This window comes from Phoenix dactylifera, chromosome 15 (assembly GCF_009389715.1).
Source record: "Phoenix dactylifera cultivar Barhee BC4 chromosome 15, palm_55x_up_171113_PBpolish2nd_filt_p, whole genome shotgun sequence".
NCBI lineage: Eukaryota > Viridiplantae > Streptophyta > Magnoliopsida > Arecales > Arecaceae > Phoenix > Phoenix dactylifera.
In genome coordinates this window covers 11,233,504-11,252,200 of record NC_052406.1, presented here as the reverse complement: position 1 = coordinate 11,252,200, position 18,697 = coordinate 11,233,504, and the positions used below count along the sequence as shown (strand labels likewise).

General features: G+C 38.2%; 1 pseudogene; it reads left to right on the top strand.

Moving 5' to 3' along the window:
* The first annotated feature begins 3,493 nt into the window (after positions 1-3,493).
* On the top strand, positions 3,494-11,479 carry LOC103711535 (annotated as a pseudogene).
* Positions 11,480-18,697: the final 7,218 nt, after the last annotated feature.

Here is an 18,697-nt window from a genome sequence, read left to right as displayed (position 1 = left end):
TGTTGGAAACTTGAAAGGTCGTTCCAACGGAAAACCGCGTGGACCAGACTCGCCTCCAACGCGGCGTCACGGGCCCGAGCACTTGAACTAGTCTACGGTGGGAGTGAAAGGTTATGGCTCACTTGCCCGGTCACATATTTTACTAGTCCACGAATTCCCCACCGAGTTGTTCATGTTCCTATTTTTAATTGGAGTTTCTAGAATCCGAATGCTGCTACGGAATCTGGATCCTTTTAGGCATCCACAAGTTGCAATCCCAGTAAATTCCAAGTCATAAAGAAGAGATTGTGTTGCTCCTCCGGGATTAGATTCCTGGTTGTTGGTGGTGGTAGTTTGTGAAGGTCAAATCACATCAATCAAATAGGCATAGATGAATGGCTCACATAAGTTCGATGCCCTCCTTTTGTCTTGCTCAAGGTTCTGCTACACCGTTCTTCCCCTAGACCCATTGGATGTTGGGTTGAACCCGTTCACTGGATGTAACAATCAAAAAACTTCACTCTACTAGCTTGGTGATTTGGCACCTTCAACAAAAGCTTCATTTTCTAGCTCCTCTCCTATGCTTCCTCAACCATCTAAGTTGATAGAGTAGCCAAAGAGGAATCACCAGCCAAATACAACACATTCATGCATATTTTTATGCCTGATTACCATATGATCAATGTTGCATTAGACCATCAAATGGTTCGACAAGCTCCGAACCTTCACCCGCTCCAATTGCAAGACTATAATCACCTACAACTTAGGTATTGCACCAAACCCAAGCAGCCTTTGTGGAACCAAGAAGCTCGGTGGGGAGGGATAGCAGAATTGCTGGCATCATAGACCATTGCTACATAAATGATATTTTTCTTATTAGTTAGCTATTAGAATAAAAAAGATGATGAAAACAACAAGGTATGGGAGTTTCCTGACAACTTCACAGCCCATAAACTATAACGTTTATTGTCTAATCAAGACAGCGATATATTATAAAAGAAAATAATCTTTAATTTGTTGTACCGAATGATTGAAACCAAAGGATTTCATTGAACCATTCAATGGTCTCCTTGGACGCAACTCTTCCTCTCAGGTTTTGTCGTCAAAGGAAATTGTTGACACTTATATGCACTCTGTATAATAAAATCGTATACTGATAGCCGGACCTTGGTGCCGATATACTTTTAGCTATTAAATACAAGATTTATGCACATTTGGCAGGCCGAAGATCAGGTCTTACAACTCCAGCATGCTACATAATTACTAAAGCATCACTTTACGCGTAAATGATGCCCTGATATAATTAACTTCTGGAACTATGTTGTCATGCTTTTGGCCAACCACTTAGGTTATCGAATTTGATAGTGATATTTAACAAGATGACTTAAAGTGATTGAATGTGTAAGCAACATTGTTCATGCACCACTGCACCTATCCACCAAGACCTAATCCTTGCACAAATTGTTCTCTTGGGAAGCAGCTCATGCTCCACTGTCACTCTTATTAAAAGATTTTCTTCTAGAAACTATGGCATGTCGCACTTAATCATGGTGCTTGACGACACTATCAACTTTTCCATGCATCTTGCATCCCATATATTCGATGCAGCCATCTAGGCTTCTGCATATTCATACCCTGCTCTTATGTTTGCTCTGTAGCAAGGTTTGTATCTTAATAATTACCATTACAGATTTACAGCAAGATAATAAAAAGAAGAAGAAGAATTGATAATAAACAGTAAAGACATCTTAATTTATAACTTAATGCATTTTTACGAAGATTTGGAAAAAAATCAACCAACCACTGTCTCGAGTCTCGACGGTGGTTCACAAGGTTCATATCTTATCAAAATCTTTGCAATTGCATGTGTTAGCCATAGAGAAGCTACAATAAACATCATATTGCAAAAGTGGGAAAAAATTAAGTTGGTCTGTCTTAAAAAACAATTAAGTCAGGGCTTTTTGACTTCGGTGATAGCTCACACCCAACTAACACAAAGTAATGTGCACGTGTCCGAACCAAAGAAACATTAGCGCTGACACGGGCCCGGAATCATCAACAAATTTCAACAAAAAAATCAACGTCTGAGATCTTAGTTTGCTTTTGCTGGAGCACTTGGTGATTTGTTTCTAGTATTAGAAGAAAATTTCTTCCACTGCAGGGTGTAGCTAATCTATTTTAAGCCAAAGCCCACCTAACGATGATTAGGTTATTCTACAAGTTAGTTTGCTTGCTCTGAGGGCAAAACGAGTGAAACGCTTTGGGCCACACCTAACGATAAAAGGTAGCTCCTTGTGACATAGAAACCTCTTTGTTAACATCATTACTGTTACCGTATGGAGGACGTTTACTTATGCTCTAATTATAATTACTAAGTGGTGGATGATACAAAAGGAACTTAGGACAACCAAGGCAAAAGACAAGGAAAATTAAGAGTCATGTATAAACCAGACAAGTGGAAAGACATGATAGCATGGTGAGAAACAGGTTTCAGTTTGTGGTCAGGATGGTGCCCTCAGCATTAGGGAAGCAGTTATCTCTAAGTTAAGACCAGCTCTCTCAGCTTTCGTGTCATGCTTGGGTTGGTAAATCGAGCGAGCCCCACACGCCACACAAGACGTCATGTTGAAAAATTATATCCTACATAGCTTGCACCAATATGGCCGTGCACCATACCAATCGTCTCATTTCCTTAACGTGGATCATATATCAAGATGAATGTACGATGAATGGAGCACGCGGTGGTTGGTGTGATGCACCTGATGGAGAGTATAATTTTTCGAGCTGCTTCAAGTGGCCTATGCAACTTGCTTTTGGTGGTTGGACAAAGAACTATTAATTATTATCTACATTCACGGGAGTACAATAAGCCGTTACAAAAGTGGGGAGTACGCGCCGCCTTGGCTTGGTCAACCATTTCAGTTTGTTGACCTGGTCTTTTGCGTCATCCATTCACCCGGATCCCTTGTCCTTGAAGATTTTATGGTCACGAAATTCCACAGGTGCATCAGCAACAACTATTTATTTATAAAAATTAATATCCACATGTATGCTTTCCTCAGCTTGGATTGAGAATAAGATTCCCAACTCTTTTGTTTCTTTCTCCAGATTATTTACAATTATACTTACCGCATGCATTTCGTTTCCCGCTTCACCATGTTTTTACTATTATATTTTTTAGTTTATTGATCATAAAGAATAATAGATTATAAAGTAATTTATATTTATATAGAATATTTGTTATGTTCTTAATAAATAAAAAAATTTACCTTATTATATTTAAAAATTTATTTCTTTAAAAAATTATCTTAATTTTTAGTATATAAAAATATATATTTTAAATATTCTATATAAATATGAAATTTTTTTTTGTAAAAAAATATTTTTTTTATCTTTTCGTTTTTTTTTAAAAACTCCAACTAAACGAGTGCGTTCGATCCCGACCGCAGCCGGTGGACACACACACACACACACACACACACACACAGAGAGAGAGAGAGAGTACACCGTTCTGTTTGTTTGTCGCCCCGTGGATTTGGTTTTCGTGATGGTGGTCTGCCGTTTGCTTTCCAGTCTTCTTCGCCGCCCCCGTCAACATTTCGCCTTTCCTTTTTAACTCCCATCCCCCCCCCCTCCCCCCTCCTCTTTCTCGTCTCCTTCGCTCCGAACCCTAACCCTAAGCGTAAATCGGTCTGAGCGATCGTCGCTTGCTATTCTCTTTGTTATTGGATCGTCTCTTCTCTGTATCTCTTCTATCGGCGACGGAGTTCTAATCCGATCGCTCGGATGTTCGGTTCGACGTTTTGGACTGGTGCTTTTTGTGAAGAAAGTATCCGAAATTTAGCTCGCAAGAACGGGTTCTGAAGGTCTGGTTCTGATTTTACTGCTATTATGCTACTATTGTTGCTCAAGGTTCGTTTTTGGTATCATTTGGTATAGAACTTGTTTTCATCCATATGTGGGTTGACTTTGTTTGCTGGGTTTTGAAGGGTTTGTTTCTGTTTACAAAGACTGCCTAAATTTATGAAGATTCTACTGGAGCGCTCTGTTTTTTCTCTAACTGTTTTTGGAAGTATATGTGTTTTGAAATTGTAAATTTGTAAGTTTTGGTACTTGGGATTTTAATTTTTTTTACGGGGGAGTAGTTTGGTATGTCTTTCTCCTGTTTGTAGCTTTCTATATGTTTGGGTTATGACTAAAGAAAGGCTTGCATGTTCTTGACAGTCCGCATGTATGGTGTTGCTTAATATCTTGGCTATAATAATGTGTATTGTGCTGCGACTTATAATAGTCAGTTGAAATATTTAGATTAAAAAAAAAGGGTACCTTCATTTGATGGAGTCTCGGTGATCAGTTTATCCAGGAGCATGACCAGTAAAAAGGATTTTAGGTTTTCTCTTTGTACATGTGTTTCCTAGTGATGTATTTTGTATAAGAAAATATGGAGCAGACATCAATTATAATATAGAACAATGAGAAATAACTGATGACATGTCCATTAGGGTGCGTGGAATTAAACTTGCCTTTTCTATTTGGAATGATACGATGAAGATGGCATGGACGAGATTTATAAGCTGAATGCCAGCACAGCTAATGAATGATTACATGTCTGGAAAGATTTAAGGTGGCGAACTCTGTTATGGTATTGATGCATGCTACTAATCTTTAATGTAGATTTTAGTAAAACAATAGAAACTCAGCAAATTTTATGGTTCAAATGTATGGAATAAAGAAGCTTTTGGTTGAAAAGCTGAAGGCTTTACCATTTTTTTGATATAGACCATAATCTGCCGTACCGGCCCGTACTGGTCTCGGCTGGGACCAGTACCGGATCAGTGTGGAATCCGGTACCGGTAGTTTATCGTTGGAGAACCAGTATGGAACCGGTACGGACCGGTACGAGACGGGTACGGGATCGGTACGTACTGGTCCGGACCGCCATCGTTACGCCGATCGGTACCGGTACAACGGACCTTGATATAGACTGGGATGGGAGGGATCTTGGATGGGTTTAGGTTAATAAGATGAAGTTGCATGGTTGAGGATGATAAGGTGAATGCAAGGACATTGAGGACATAACACACTGCAGAAAGATTGGAAATTGCGACACAGAAGATGAACTGATAGAAGGTTCAAAAGAAGAGTGTAATTGAACAAGAAGAATTATAACATATTGAAGAAGTATAAAATCCATACCAGATTCAAAATAGAAGCCATGATTTTCATCTCAGCTAAGATCTTGGTTGGCTTATTGGTGATTTTGAGCTCCTATTCCTCGGTCAATATAAATTGATATTTTCAAGATCTGTTGATTTGATATATTATACTGGCTGAGACTATAAATTCTCTTCTTTATCACTAAATTTAGAAATTGATGAGTAAAACAGAACAGGATATCCTGCTATACCAGTCGTTATTTATTCGCTAGGATATCTGGATTTATTGCTTAACAGTTTATGTAAAATAACAAATAACTTCAATGCTGTCCTTCCTGACTGAGATAAAATGATATCTAGGCTTGCTTCTCATCCATTGAGATTGCGAGATTCTTCGAACTTAAAGACCTTGATGGAAGAACACTTTTGTACATATGCATCTTATGTCAAAATTTCCAGAGACTACTAGTATGATTTCTGTAGAATTTAAGGTGTCTCTCTCTTGCCAAGCTTGGATTCTCCTTTCGTCTTGATAGTGATTGCTTGTGTTGACTAGTTGGTAATATCAAGGCCATTAACTTTTGTGCACTGATAAGTACTGATTGTTGTTCTGGTGGCTGATTGATGACTTCGAGATTTTTATATCATAATTATACTTGAAGTTTCTATGACTTTGTGACTGTTCAATTTCTTTTTGGTCTTGCGATTTTATGTTTATTTTGTAATGAATTAAAAAAATGTTTTTTTTTCATTTGTTGATATGTAGATAAAGATCAGGCTTTTATTGGATGAGGAACGATGTTAATGAAGTCATGCAAGTGCAGCAAAATTCTTCTGGTGCAAAGGTAAATACTAATCTTTTGGACATAAACATGAATGTTGAGCTGTAGTAAATTATCATGTCATGATTTTTCCCTCAATACCTCATACATTATATCCTTGATTGATTTAGCAGTTTAGTATATTGTTTCTTGTTAATAAAGATCAATGTAAGTTCATGTCAAGTCATTTTATTTGTTCAATTCACTAGTTAGTATAACTATATTTGGAGTTTCTGTTGGAGAAGTATTAATTAATTGGATTTGGAAAAACCATGGATTCATTAATGCATCATTTATTTGTCAAAAAATTAAACTATTTTGAAGTGATTGATGCTGCTTGTATGTCAAACCGGAGTTTGTGCAGGGTCTCTAACTTATCTATAGACTTGACTGTTCTCCTGCTGCTGTTATTTGATAGTTTGCTAAAGCTGAAGGAGAAAACGAAAATCAGAGAACTCAAATCATGTGAAATATAATGAAGCTAGTGTACTTCTAAAAGACCCTACTTGCTGATTGATGTCTGATCCAGTGATCCATGTTTATCTATCTCACTGCCGTTTACTTCTCAAATTGCTTTCCTTACTGTACTTTTTCATTTTACCAATTGCTTCTTTTGATTTTTCCACCTGTGGTTTAAATTTCAATTCTGTTATGTTAGGTGCACATTTCAATGTGTTTGGAGCTTAAAAAGATACTGGATAGTGTTGTTACAATTCTTCCTGCAATAGAATCAGCTCGGCCAGGGCACACATCCGGTATACAGGAGTTATGTTCTTTAAACAATTCAATTGAGAGGGCCAAGCTACTTCTTCAACACTGTGCAGAATCTAGCAAGCTCTACTTGGTATGCTATAGTTTTAGACATCCTGAACTCGGATTTTTTTTTTTTTTAAATTAGTTTTTTTGATGATTGTTGTGGAACCACAGATTTCAGTTGTCTTGTGTCACATGATCCACTGCAAAGGAAGTTATATAAGTTCACAGTTAAGCATTAATCCTTTTTTAATTAATTAAACAAATATAAACATAAAGCTTATCCCAGTAGTTCTGTAGGTTGGGGTCAGATTATGTATCTGACTTTGCCATTGGCTCCTATCCAAGTCAAATTCTTGATAAAAACTGTCTCTAGATTGTTCTCGATAATTCCATTCAATTGCTTGATTTAAAAAGTTTAATTTAATCAAAATAAAATCTACCTCTGGATTTAAATGAATTCTTGCTATTATGCTGTAATGGCGAACTTCTAAATACATGCAAATTGATCTTTCTTTTTATGTCATCTAAAGAGATGTCATATCACTTCTATCTGGAAAAACCTAGATCTTCATTATTTTCCTGTCTGGTAGAATTTTTTGGTCTTCAACTACATAATGTATCTTTCCAGAAATTCATGCTATGCATAAGTGTCTATATGCGCATACAGGACTGTACCTTGTTCAGACAAATGTATTGATGAGAAAAAACAATAGAATTGAATGATAGGAGAAGTTGTGTTGTTAGGGTGATAAGTTTATTGAGCCAGAGTATTTATATCAAACTTGTAGCTCTAAAAGTTGTACTGATATGGGACAATTATCTATGTTGAAGGAGAAAAATTACAACTTTTAGGATAAAGATTACAACTATTTGCTCCCTCTTTTGCATCTCAGTTCTCAATCCTAATGCTGCTATTGGATGCTTAGAAAGTTTTTTTACTTTTAACATGCTTCACAACATGACTCTTTGCTTACCATTTTTTCCTAATTATTCCTGTTCCACTTCTGGTTTGTGCATCTATCTAGGTAACCACATCCATTTGATGGTGTTATTCATTAGATAGTGGTCTCAAGTAATGTCTGTAGTAAAAGCAGATTTTGCAGTTCCCATTTATATACCATATTAACAGTCATGTTATCTCATCTAGAGGGGGGATAATTAATAAGAACCATCCTGGATTGATTGCATCACATACTATGGGTGGCAGTGCTGAATTTGCATAAATTACCAATTAATCATGAAAACTATTAAGGCATATGCATGTTCAACATTCCAATCTTGAATGGATACTTAAGAAACACTATGCAGTATGCACTAAATTACATGCCTCGTCATTGAGGAGTTATGGTTGAGTCCCCTCCCACCAAAAGAGAAGGAATCATAAAGGAAAGAAAAGGAAACATTGTAGGATAAATATTTTGGCTCTGACTGATGTCAAAGTTATCCTAAATTCTTAGTTGCTTTAAATATTTCAAGTACAAATATTCACCGTCTTAAATTTTCTTCTGTTATCAAATGTTTCAGGCAATAACAGGGGAAGCAACTTTGTTAAGATGTCAAAGGATCAGAAGTGCATGGAATCAAAGTTTATGTCGGATTCAAAATATGGTTCCACCATTGTTAGCTTCTCAGGTTTGTTAAGAAATTATCTGTAATAGATTTTACATTATTTCACTTAGAGTTATATGTATCCCCTATGTGCTTCCTATCTTTGTTGATAAAATATGGAGGAGTGTATCCACATGTCTCTTAGAAGAGATATACTTCAAGCACATTAGTTAGGTAAATAGAACTTTACCATATGGAGTTCCTATGATGGGCGTCTTTATTTTGATCATGAGATAGCATGATTGTGTATTTTAAAGCACTGGTCATGGTAAACTGCTGGTAGGGTTGATTCTTCAGGTCAATGTGGATCACAGATCTTTCTCTGTATCGCTATTCTGTTATCATTTATCTGATCAGCAGGCAGTGTTGGTCAGTTCATGTGTCAAATTCTAATCATCATTTCATTAGTGTAGATTTTTTTTTTCTTTGTGCATGTGTGTGTGTCCATCCATCTAGTTTCCACAGCTTGAGTTAATGGGCACCCTTGGAGGATGATGTCAGATCTGCAGGCCATAGGCACTGGCTGCGTTTTGCATTAGATCCTTCCATGTTGGTCTTTTAGTGATACAACTCTTTGTATATTCAGCTTATTGCCATGGTAATGAATGATATCTTTAGTTATCAATAAAGTTTTTTTTTCAATTGGCTGATAGTTATATTTATTTCTACAGATTTCTGAAGTTCTTGATTATCTTAGAAATGCAAATTTTATCATTGATTCTGCGGAAAAGGAGGCTGGCGAAGCTTTGTTAGAACTACTTCAGCAGACTAATGCAAGTGATGATTTAGAACTTGAGGCCTTTCAGATTGCAGCTTCAAATTTGAACATCACGTCTCCAAAAGCTAAATTGATAGAAAGAAGAGCCATCAAAAAGCTACAAGATAAGATCCGTGGTCCTGATTCTAAAAAGGAGAAGCTCTTGAGCTATCTTCTGCATCTTCTAGATAAGCATGGAAGGAAAATGAGGCCTGATATTTGTGAGCACAAAGAGAATGTCAATGCACAGAATGAGTGCCCGACTCCAGGCATAAATTCTACATGTGATGCTGTTAACTCTGAAAACAACGATGAGCCTACTGATCATGGTGAGACTCAAGCTGATCTATCGAGAACTACTGCACCTCCTGAGGAATTCTGCTGTCCTTTGTCATCAAGATTGATGTTTGATCCCGTGGTCATAGCTTCCGGGGCAAACATATGAGAGGATATGGATAGAAAAGTGGTTTGATGAAGGACATGATATATGTCCTAAGACACAAAAGAAGTTAGCAAACCTTTCTATGATTCCAAATTCTTGTATGAAGGATCTCATATCCAATTGGTGCGGTAAGCATGGCATTAGCATTATGGATCCATGCTCGCAGTCTACGCCTGCAGCTTTTCACTCTTGGGAACCTTCACATTGTAATTCCATATCAAGTTTAAGAAATGTTTCTGCGCCCCTACTAGATGGCAAAACTGGAGATTACATAGTTCAAAGTGACCACAGCAATGTATCATTTCTCTCTTCTGATGCTAGCTATTGTTCAGACTCATTTCATGTTAGGGGTATTGAGAACCCAAAGGATAAATGTGCGCAGTTGTTCTCTTGGAGTGATGACTATCAAAAGTATCAATCATTTTCCAACTTTAACCATGACATGTTCTTGAGATTCTTTTATGGGCTCTCTGAACTTTCATTGGACCTCCAAGGCAAAGCAGTGGAAGATGTGAAGATCCTTTTGGAAGGGGATGAAGAGACCTGTTATGCTATGCTTTCCAACGGTTTTGCAGAAGCACTGATGGGGTTTCTGAAGAATGCACATGATATGTCTGATGTGCAGGCACAGAGAACTGGAGCTCGACTTTTTCTTGCTTTTCTGAAGTAACAGCAGGTAAATTTCTCTTCCAATAAGTTATTTGGGTAACCGAAATTGAAATTTCTTCTATTATAATTAAATATATGAATGAGGGGCAACAAGTTGCAGATGTTTGTAAATACTTTGTCACATTCACGTCGCCGATCCTTTAGTTTCCAATTGTATAATGCTGAAAATTCTTGCTTGTGTGCTTTTCAGGGTTGAAATTCCATCCTTAGGTGAAGATGTGTTTCAGTGGTTGGCATCATTTCTGGATTCTGAAATAACAACAGAAGCTTTGATGATATTCCAGAAGTTGTCTCATTTTCCAAAGTGTAGATCTGACATTGTGACATCTGGTGTTGCTTCTTCAGTTATAAAATTCCTAGATTCCGAAGACACCGAATTTCTTGAGCTTGCTGTGAAAATCTTTTGTGATCTGTCACTTCACAATGAGATAAAATCTTCCATGTTATCCTCTGGAAGCTTATCAAAACTGGTTTCCCTTTTGAGTGACAGAAGACTAGCACTATTTTGCTTAAAAATTATGCAAAACTTAAGTGATGATGAAGAGGCTGCAGCATTGATTGCTGAAACCAATGGATGCCTTGCTGCTATTGTAGAGCTGCTTGATGTTGGCACTTGCGAAGAACAAGAATATGCCGTCACCATCCTACATTCTGTATGTACTCACAGTTTCGCAAATTGTCTACTGGTGCTGAAAGAGGGCGTGATTCCAGCTCTAGTTGATGTATCGGTCAATGGGAATGCCAAGGGGAAGGAGAGCTCTATGAAGTTGCTTCATCTTTTAAGAGATGTCAGGCATGTTGACTATCTTGACAGTTCATGTCCTCAGTCTGGAACCATATCTGAACCAGCGGAGGATTCCATTGAATGCTCTGCAAGCAAAGAGCGGACTTCAAAATCTTCTGGTTTCTTGAGAAAGAAAATGAAATTGTTCTCAAAGCCGAGATCCTTGGCGGCTCTATTTTAAGCATGCAGCGATATTTCCAGGTCCAACAGACTTGTACATATTTCTTAGCCTGACCGGTTTGTGTTTTCTTTTTATTTATTAGGCAAGCTGAAATCCTGTTAAGCCAGGGCAAGTTTTTGTTGGAATACTTTGTGGGATGCTCATCTCGCATGTATCTACCACTTGTTTGCCAGTTGTATGTAACTTTCTTTTTTCCTCCTTTATTCTGCATGAAAATGTATAGTCGTGGCGTTATTTTTGGTTCCAAAGGCTCCTTTTTATTTGTAATCCCTTTTTGACGATTTGCTGAATACCTTTGAGCGATAGAATATGCGAATGGCTTTCTATAGGCACTCGTGTAAATTAAGCTTCATAAGAAAGTACAGATATTTTATTTCATTATGTTGCAATTTTTTTTGGCAAGGATGCCTTTTTTTTTTAGAAAAAAAATTATTAGAGACCTTGTGTGTGATATCCCAACCGAGGTTCCCTCCCTTCACCTGATTTTTACTACTCATGGGTTCTCCCCATTGGATTGAATGAACCATTGGGGAGACTTCTTGTAGATCGCAGGTAGGCGAAAGAAATCTACGCCCACAGAACGAACAGGCCTGACTCACCAAATCTCGCTAATAATAGCAAGGAGTGGAAGAGTATGGCGATGCCGACCACCGTTTTGGGATTTCGTTGGAACGCCGTGTCCCGGGCGGAGAGTCCCAAGAGATGGAAATATAACCCAAGAACCTGAAAACCGTCCGAAAACCTCTTCCGCCCCATATGGTTGACCCTCCGTGGCTGCAATTGTCGCATGCCACGTGTCAGACACATCCACTGTCTGTGGGCCCGAGTAGATCTAGCACGCCTCGAGGTTGATGTTTTTTCCTCCAATGAAAAAAAAAGTCTTCGTTTCCTCCATTATTATTCCAAAATAAAAAGGAAAACAAAGAAGAGAAAATTGTTGCTGTGGTGTCGGCTAGAAGATCGATTTCATCCAGGCCTTTGAAAGTAATATTACAAGTACATCTAATCCTATTATTTAGATTACATTCCATTATTTCTGGTGTACCTTGTTGTTGATTGGATTTGTGCCTCAATCAAGTCTACTTCTTATCACTCGCTTCTGCTTTCTGACAAGTGGGTTAAATTTCCAATAAAAGCACCGTGGATGATCGGAGGAGTGATGCGTGGCGAACGCCAAGAGAGGAGTGAAAGCATCTAGAGCCAGACCCAGCTGGCCATTTCTTCATGACCATCTCGGCTTCTTTCCTGAAAGCTTTCCCCCACCAAACCTAACAGGACACGCTGGAGGAACCTTTCCGTCTCCATCATCTTTGCCATTGTGGAAGGCTTGTTGAGCAGCGCCCAACAGCGTCCCCTTCAAAAGGATATATCTTGACCTGGACAAGGGTACGTGGAAGCCAAAAAAACCAATCCAGCAAGAAGCACCAAGATAGGCCTCTCACGACTATCAATATTGTGAATTTCGGTGCTCATGGTTATCCATGGTCATTCGAACCCACCGCAAGGTGGAACTTTTAAGTTTAGATGTGAGTAGAAGTTATATCTTACATACAGTATGCACTATATGCCCGTGCATGCTCCATTCATTCACATAGGGTTTATTCATCAAACCCTCATTTCAGTACGCTGTTATAGAAACGAGCGGCTGTGATTAGCATGCACGACCACATGGTGCATGTCATATAGAATATAATTTCTCGTGATTGACAGTTGAGTCTTTTAGCTTTAATCACGGGGAGCCACTGGAGTCAACTAGAAATAGTAGAAATTGGGTTGAATTCAGCCTTTCGAATTGACGCATCATCTCATCCTTTGAGTTAATGGGTAAGCACTGAGTCCTAATTTCAGACCTCAAACCATGACAAAGTTGTGCATGAGCCATTATGTGCTTGGACCAGACCTCACCCATTAACAAAATTAGGGTAATTCACCTGGATGGATGCAGGGCCTTGAGAATAAAAGCAAAATAATAAATCAAAAATCAGGTAGGCCCTCAAATAAGTTTCTCATTGGTTTTGAATTAACTTTGTAATGCAGAACCGAATACAGTAGCATTCCTCGTCAATGATAAATATTCTTAGATTGATTCTTTGGATACTCCTAGTCTTACCGCTGTCACTGGCATAAATGTTTAGGCATACTTCAATTGACTGACAAACTCTTGTGCTTATATATATCTAAAAGATTATGTCTCCACTAAATAGTTGATATACCTCAAAACTTCTAAAGATCAATCACCAGTTAAAAAACAATTTGTGGCAGAATATCTTCCGTGCGCAATTGGATTTACTCAGAATTTTAGAATGAAGCGGTCGGTCCAGCAAATCCATTACTTGCCTTCTAACTGATAAACATGCAATTCGAATTCATCATCTCGAAGCTGTCGACTAATTAATTACCTTCGAACCTTTAGGCCATTTCAGGCTTGGGGATAAACATGTTAAAATTGTTGCATTACTCTTCAAAGGGATTGAAAGGAAAGCCAGAAAAAAAAAAACTGACATTTAAGTAGACTGAAGAAGGGCGAGGGGACAAAAGAAGATGAGGTTGGACAGAAGTTGGTAGAAGGGTGGCCACCATAGCCCCAGTCAAATGTGGACAGTCCCATGTAGATGTGGGTGGGAGAGGTTTCACCCAACAATTAATCTCCAATCTGTGTCCAGTGTCCTGCCACCTTGGTCCACAATGGGCACTTAAGTTGGGCTGTTCGACTTGTCAGGTTTTGTTTATGCCCCATTTATCAAGATAGGTTGCATGCGAATTTTTTGAGATCAATTATTTGATTGCACTTTAGAATTTGTTTTTTTTTTTTAAAAAAAAAGGAACATGTCATAAAACTTGAAAAATGAGTTATATTAATAAAAAAAGGGGTTCTCCTTTGTGATTCATTAAGCCTGTTTTACGAGGTATCAAGTCTAATGATCATCTGTGTAGATACAACTCATGGACATCGAACAAGCCATGCATTTTAATTTATCTTTTTGGTTTTCTATTTGCAAGCTGTAATGGAATGCCCTTTTGATGGAATCCAGCGTGAACAGCATCAACAGGTATGTGTTTAGATTTCCTTTCACGAATAAGTCTAGAGGGTCCTCTTTTCTTGCTTTATACGTGCGGGATCTATGCCAGCCAATTAATTGTTATTTGTACTTGTTTTTCATTCTCTTAGTGGATTCAATGAGCCCATAGGTAATCCTGATCGAAGGTTTGAGATAGAAATAAAGCCACATACCGTAATGAGTGTCCAAGTAAGAAATATGTAAAGTTCTATATGGTCATGCATTTACCACTCATTTTGCATTGACGATATTTATTGATAGAAGTATTTAACAACTAGCCCAAGAGCCAGTATAGATAAATAGAAAAACAAGTTCAACTGCATGATGAATGAAACTACACACACACATAAAAGGATCTCACCCTTAACAAAACTGTGGTGCAATTTCTTCGTAGTCGGTTTTTTTTTTCCGATGAAATATGGAGGAAGTGAGAAACTTCCCCCTAATTTTTTAAAAGTCATGTGGAGCTGTAGCACAAGGAAGAGAGGTTTCAAGACAAAGGGTTCAATCTATCTACTATAGCTTTATGGCTATTAAAGGAAATACCAGAGCGCAGGCTAACCCATATGGAGAAGTAAAGGGCCTCATAAAGCATAGAAGAGGGAGAAATTTTTTTCTTCAAGCAGATCATGGTATTTCTTTCATGCCAGATGCGCCATAAAAGGGCCATGAAACCGATGCCTTATTATTATGAAACATAGTTTTATGTATGTTTTGATGAAAATAACTACCGTTATAAATTTGATCATGTCATTTAGTGTTTTTCACATATTTATGTGTATATTTTATGAAAAAAAAATATAAGCTTTCAAAAAGGCTCTTGCATAGTTTTATATAGCCCTTTGAAAGTGGGGTAGATCGATATTCAGTTTTATACGACCCTACCAGCAGGTAATAGTAGTTGGCATACAATTCTATCAGCGGGTAATAATAGTTGGCAAACGACCCTCCCAGCGAATAATAGTAGTTGGCATATGACCCTACCAACGGATAATAATAGTTGGTGTTTGTCGATTATGGCCATATCACAGGTATAATAGTGACTTTCGCATTTAGTCTGAGAAAGATAATTTGATCAGTGATAAATGATTTATAATTTTATTTATACTATACACTAGGAACCATATTTATGAAATATGAATGATTTGTGCATGCATGATTGATTTTATGAACTGTTTTTAATATATTGTACTATAAAATGCTTTATTTTGTAATATCTGTTATTTTTCTTAAATGATGCATTGACGTGAAAAACTTATGCTTGATCCGATAAGATACCGAAAGGTTTACTCATATACCTCTATTTTTATTTTTCTCTCTCTAAGCGAATAGGATCAGTAGGGACGAAGGTTGGTGGCTTGGAGTTCGCGCTAATAAGCTTGGTGATTTTGTAGAAGAATTTTAGTATTTTAAATTTACTATGAATTTGTAGTCAGTGATTTTTTGAATATTAAGGATTATGGATTTGATTTTTATATTTGAATTTGGACACTCCGAACCAACATTGATTTTATTTAATGAATAATATAATTAAATTTCTATTTATTTTATTATTTTTGAGTTGGATCTGAAAATTAAATATAATGTTGGCTTCGTATTATCGTTGATTGTATACCCTTCAGTGGTATGACAATGTCATGCTATGGATCTATGGTCATACTTTAGATTTGGGGCATGACAATGGCACTAGAGCTTGCCGTTCTTTACGGAAGTTTCCAAGTGCAAAATTTTTAGTGAGACCGAAAAATAAAAACCATCGGTGCGTTTTTTACCCTTCCACAAGAATATCCTTATCGACTGATCAATTCTGGGGCAACATCCAATTCAGAAATTGGAAGACGGGCATGCAGCAGAAGAGCAATGCAGCGAGCATGGCATGGATGAGATAGATCCGACCTGCCCATCGAAAGAAATCTCTCCTTCCATGAAGCAAGCCTACCACCGAATTTCTCGATAAGTGGCAACCAACACAGTCGAGTTAGCCCAGGATAGGTGCACGGTGAGGCCCCCTTCGGCAATTCATCAATGCAGCAACGACATTGGCTTCTTCCTCTTTCATATTGATGGAGATAGAGAGAATTCTAGTAGTGGTTTTTAACTCTCTCGTCTATGTGCCTCACTAGATTCTTTTTCTGGTCGCCTTCTCTATTAGAAAAAGACAGGCATGAAGGGGACCCAAACAAACATGCAGCATCGCAACTGGTTAAACTTGTTGGCGAGGGAAAGGATCAAATCAAATTTAAAGCGAGGAGGAGCTGATCGAGCTCCTGTGGATGAGTTGGCGAGCACTGTTCCCAAGGCAAAGGCTGCATTGGTGGGGCTGGACATCCGGGGCACCTATTTATATTCCGAGAGCATCCACTCTTAATTCCTAACTATATTGCAAGCCATGGAGCAACTCAACCCTCCTCCCAGCCTCCCTTATCCCTTTGGGAAAGCTTAGATGCTATCATGCACTCCTCTGTTCAGAGCCGGGTCCCTGCCGACGTAGCCTTTTGTTCCGAGCATCTTATCCACACCAACTCAAAAGAGTGGAGGGACCAAAGTCGGCAAGCGTCAGATGAAATAACAATGAGGACAGAGATATCTCTAGGAGGCTTAAGATGATGGCCCCATAACAACTCAAAAGCTTCGGAAACTCAGCAACCAGGACCCAACTTATTGTAACTCAATGGCTGTTCCTCTGTGCGAGTTATAGCATCAACCATTTAAAGAGGCATGTCGCACCTGCAGGCTCATATTAATGTACAACTAACAAAGGTTTTGGGACATGGTTTACGCAGGTACATGAATGGTTTTAACTTCATTGATTTACATGTATATTTGATGCTCCTCCGATTGTGGTGTCATAACTTTATGAGCAATGGTACAGGTTTCGAGCTGTAAGCCATTATTCTAAAGATTGGTGTTGCATCGCATGACTAATTTTGGAGTTACAGACCCATTGCTGGCTAATTGCAAGCTTGCAAGAATCTTGCCAGTCCAAATTAATGGCTAAATCTGTTCCTTGTTGAACCTTTTGATCCCAAGTCCTGAGATGGTGCTTAAATGCCATCATACATATCTTGACCGTAACATGAACTTATATACATGCATTCTTTTATTCACTCCAACATATAGCACAGACGGTCTTGATTAAGTAACTTTCGTTGGTCAAGTATGATGCCACAAGGCAATTAATCATAGCTTGAATTCAAGTACTTCTCAAAGGGAGCATCACCAGCCAGCATGGCATTTTTTGTGTCAAACACTCGACAAGTATCTTGTAAGATTTGGACATAGAACCACCAAAATAGGTAGGCAATGGCCTAGTTTGCCGAGGTGTAAGCCTCTAAGTTCATTGCATCAAAGCACATATTTATGTTAAAATTGACTTGGTCTTCAAAAATTCTTGGCTGGCCATCCTCCAATTCCTATGGATAAAGTCATAGAAAGCAAAAGGAATAAGAGCTCTACGTTGGTGCAGTCCAAAGGGCCAGGAAGAGCCAACTGCATATCATCCAAATATATGGTCCTACACAAGCATTTTTATGCGTATATATTAGAGAGACTTGTGACTGACAGATTCTCTTTCTCGGATCCGCTGCTATCTCCCCATCACCATCTCCTCGATCCATGCCCTGCTGCCATCTTCCATTTATCTTACTGCACGAAATTCCAAGAACTCAAACCACAAAATGGAAGATGAGAGAAAAGATACAAGCAATGAAGAAAGATGCGTGGAAGGATTTTGCATGCATGGAACTAGGCGGGGTAACAGCATCCGCTTTTGATCCCTTTTCTCTAAATCTCACCCTCTCGTCCTGTCTTGTGATAAAGGTGGTGCATGAAACAATAGAGCCAGATGCCACTCCTTTTCGTGGATGCTACAATGTAAGCATATATTCTCGAACTCCTTTAATTGAGCAACCGGCTCAGAAAAAATTGTCTCTGCAGCAGAGAAATCTGGCTGCTGCCAACGTGCTCTGTGCCTCTGTTTTGGAGCTGCAACAATCAGGTTCTAAGGTGCTTGATGTACTCTCTCTTGTTGTAAGTCCTGGAATTTAAGCTTCAGCCTCCCTTTACCTCAAACAAAAAAAAAAGGTCCTGAAGTTTAGGAAGGGCTGTTTGTCTTCTGCAACTGATCCATGGGCATATATTGTCAGTTGCCAAAATTTTTAAATACTCCTCCGTAAATAATTTTGCGGTCAATAAAAACCGGGTGGCATCTTGCCTCTCTTATTCTTAAAAAAAATGTTTGGAAAATGACAATGTAAGCGACCAAGACATCATCAGATGGAAGACTCGTGCAATAAAAACTCCACAAAAAAAAAATATTGAAGAAGTAAAATTAGAAAAAAGTCAAGATTTTATTTGTATAATTCATAAAAGGAGAGTAGAGCTATCTTTGTAAAAAATGCAAAAATGTAAGGTATTATGGCAAAATAAAATTCTTGTTGAGGTTGGACAATCATGAAAGACATTGGATTAAATTCTTGCTAATTT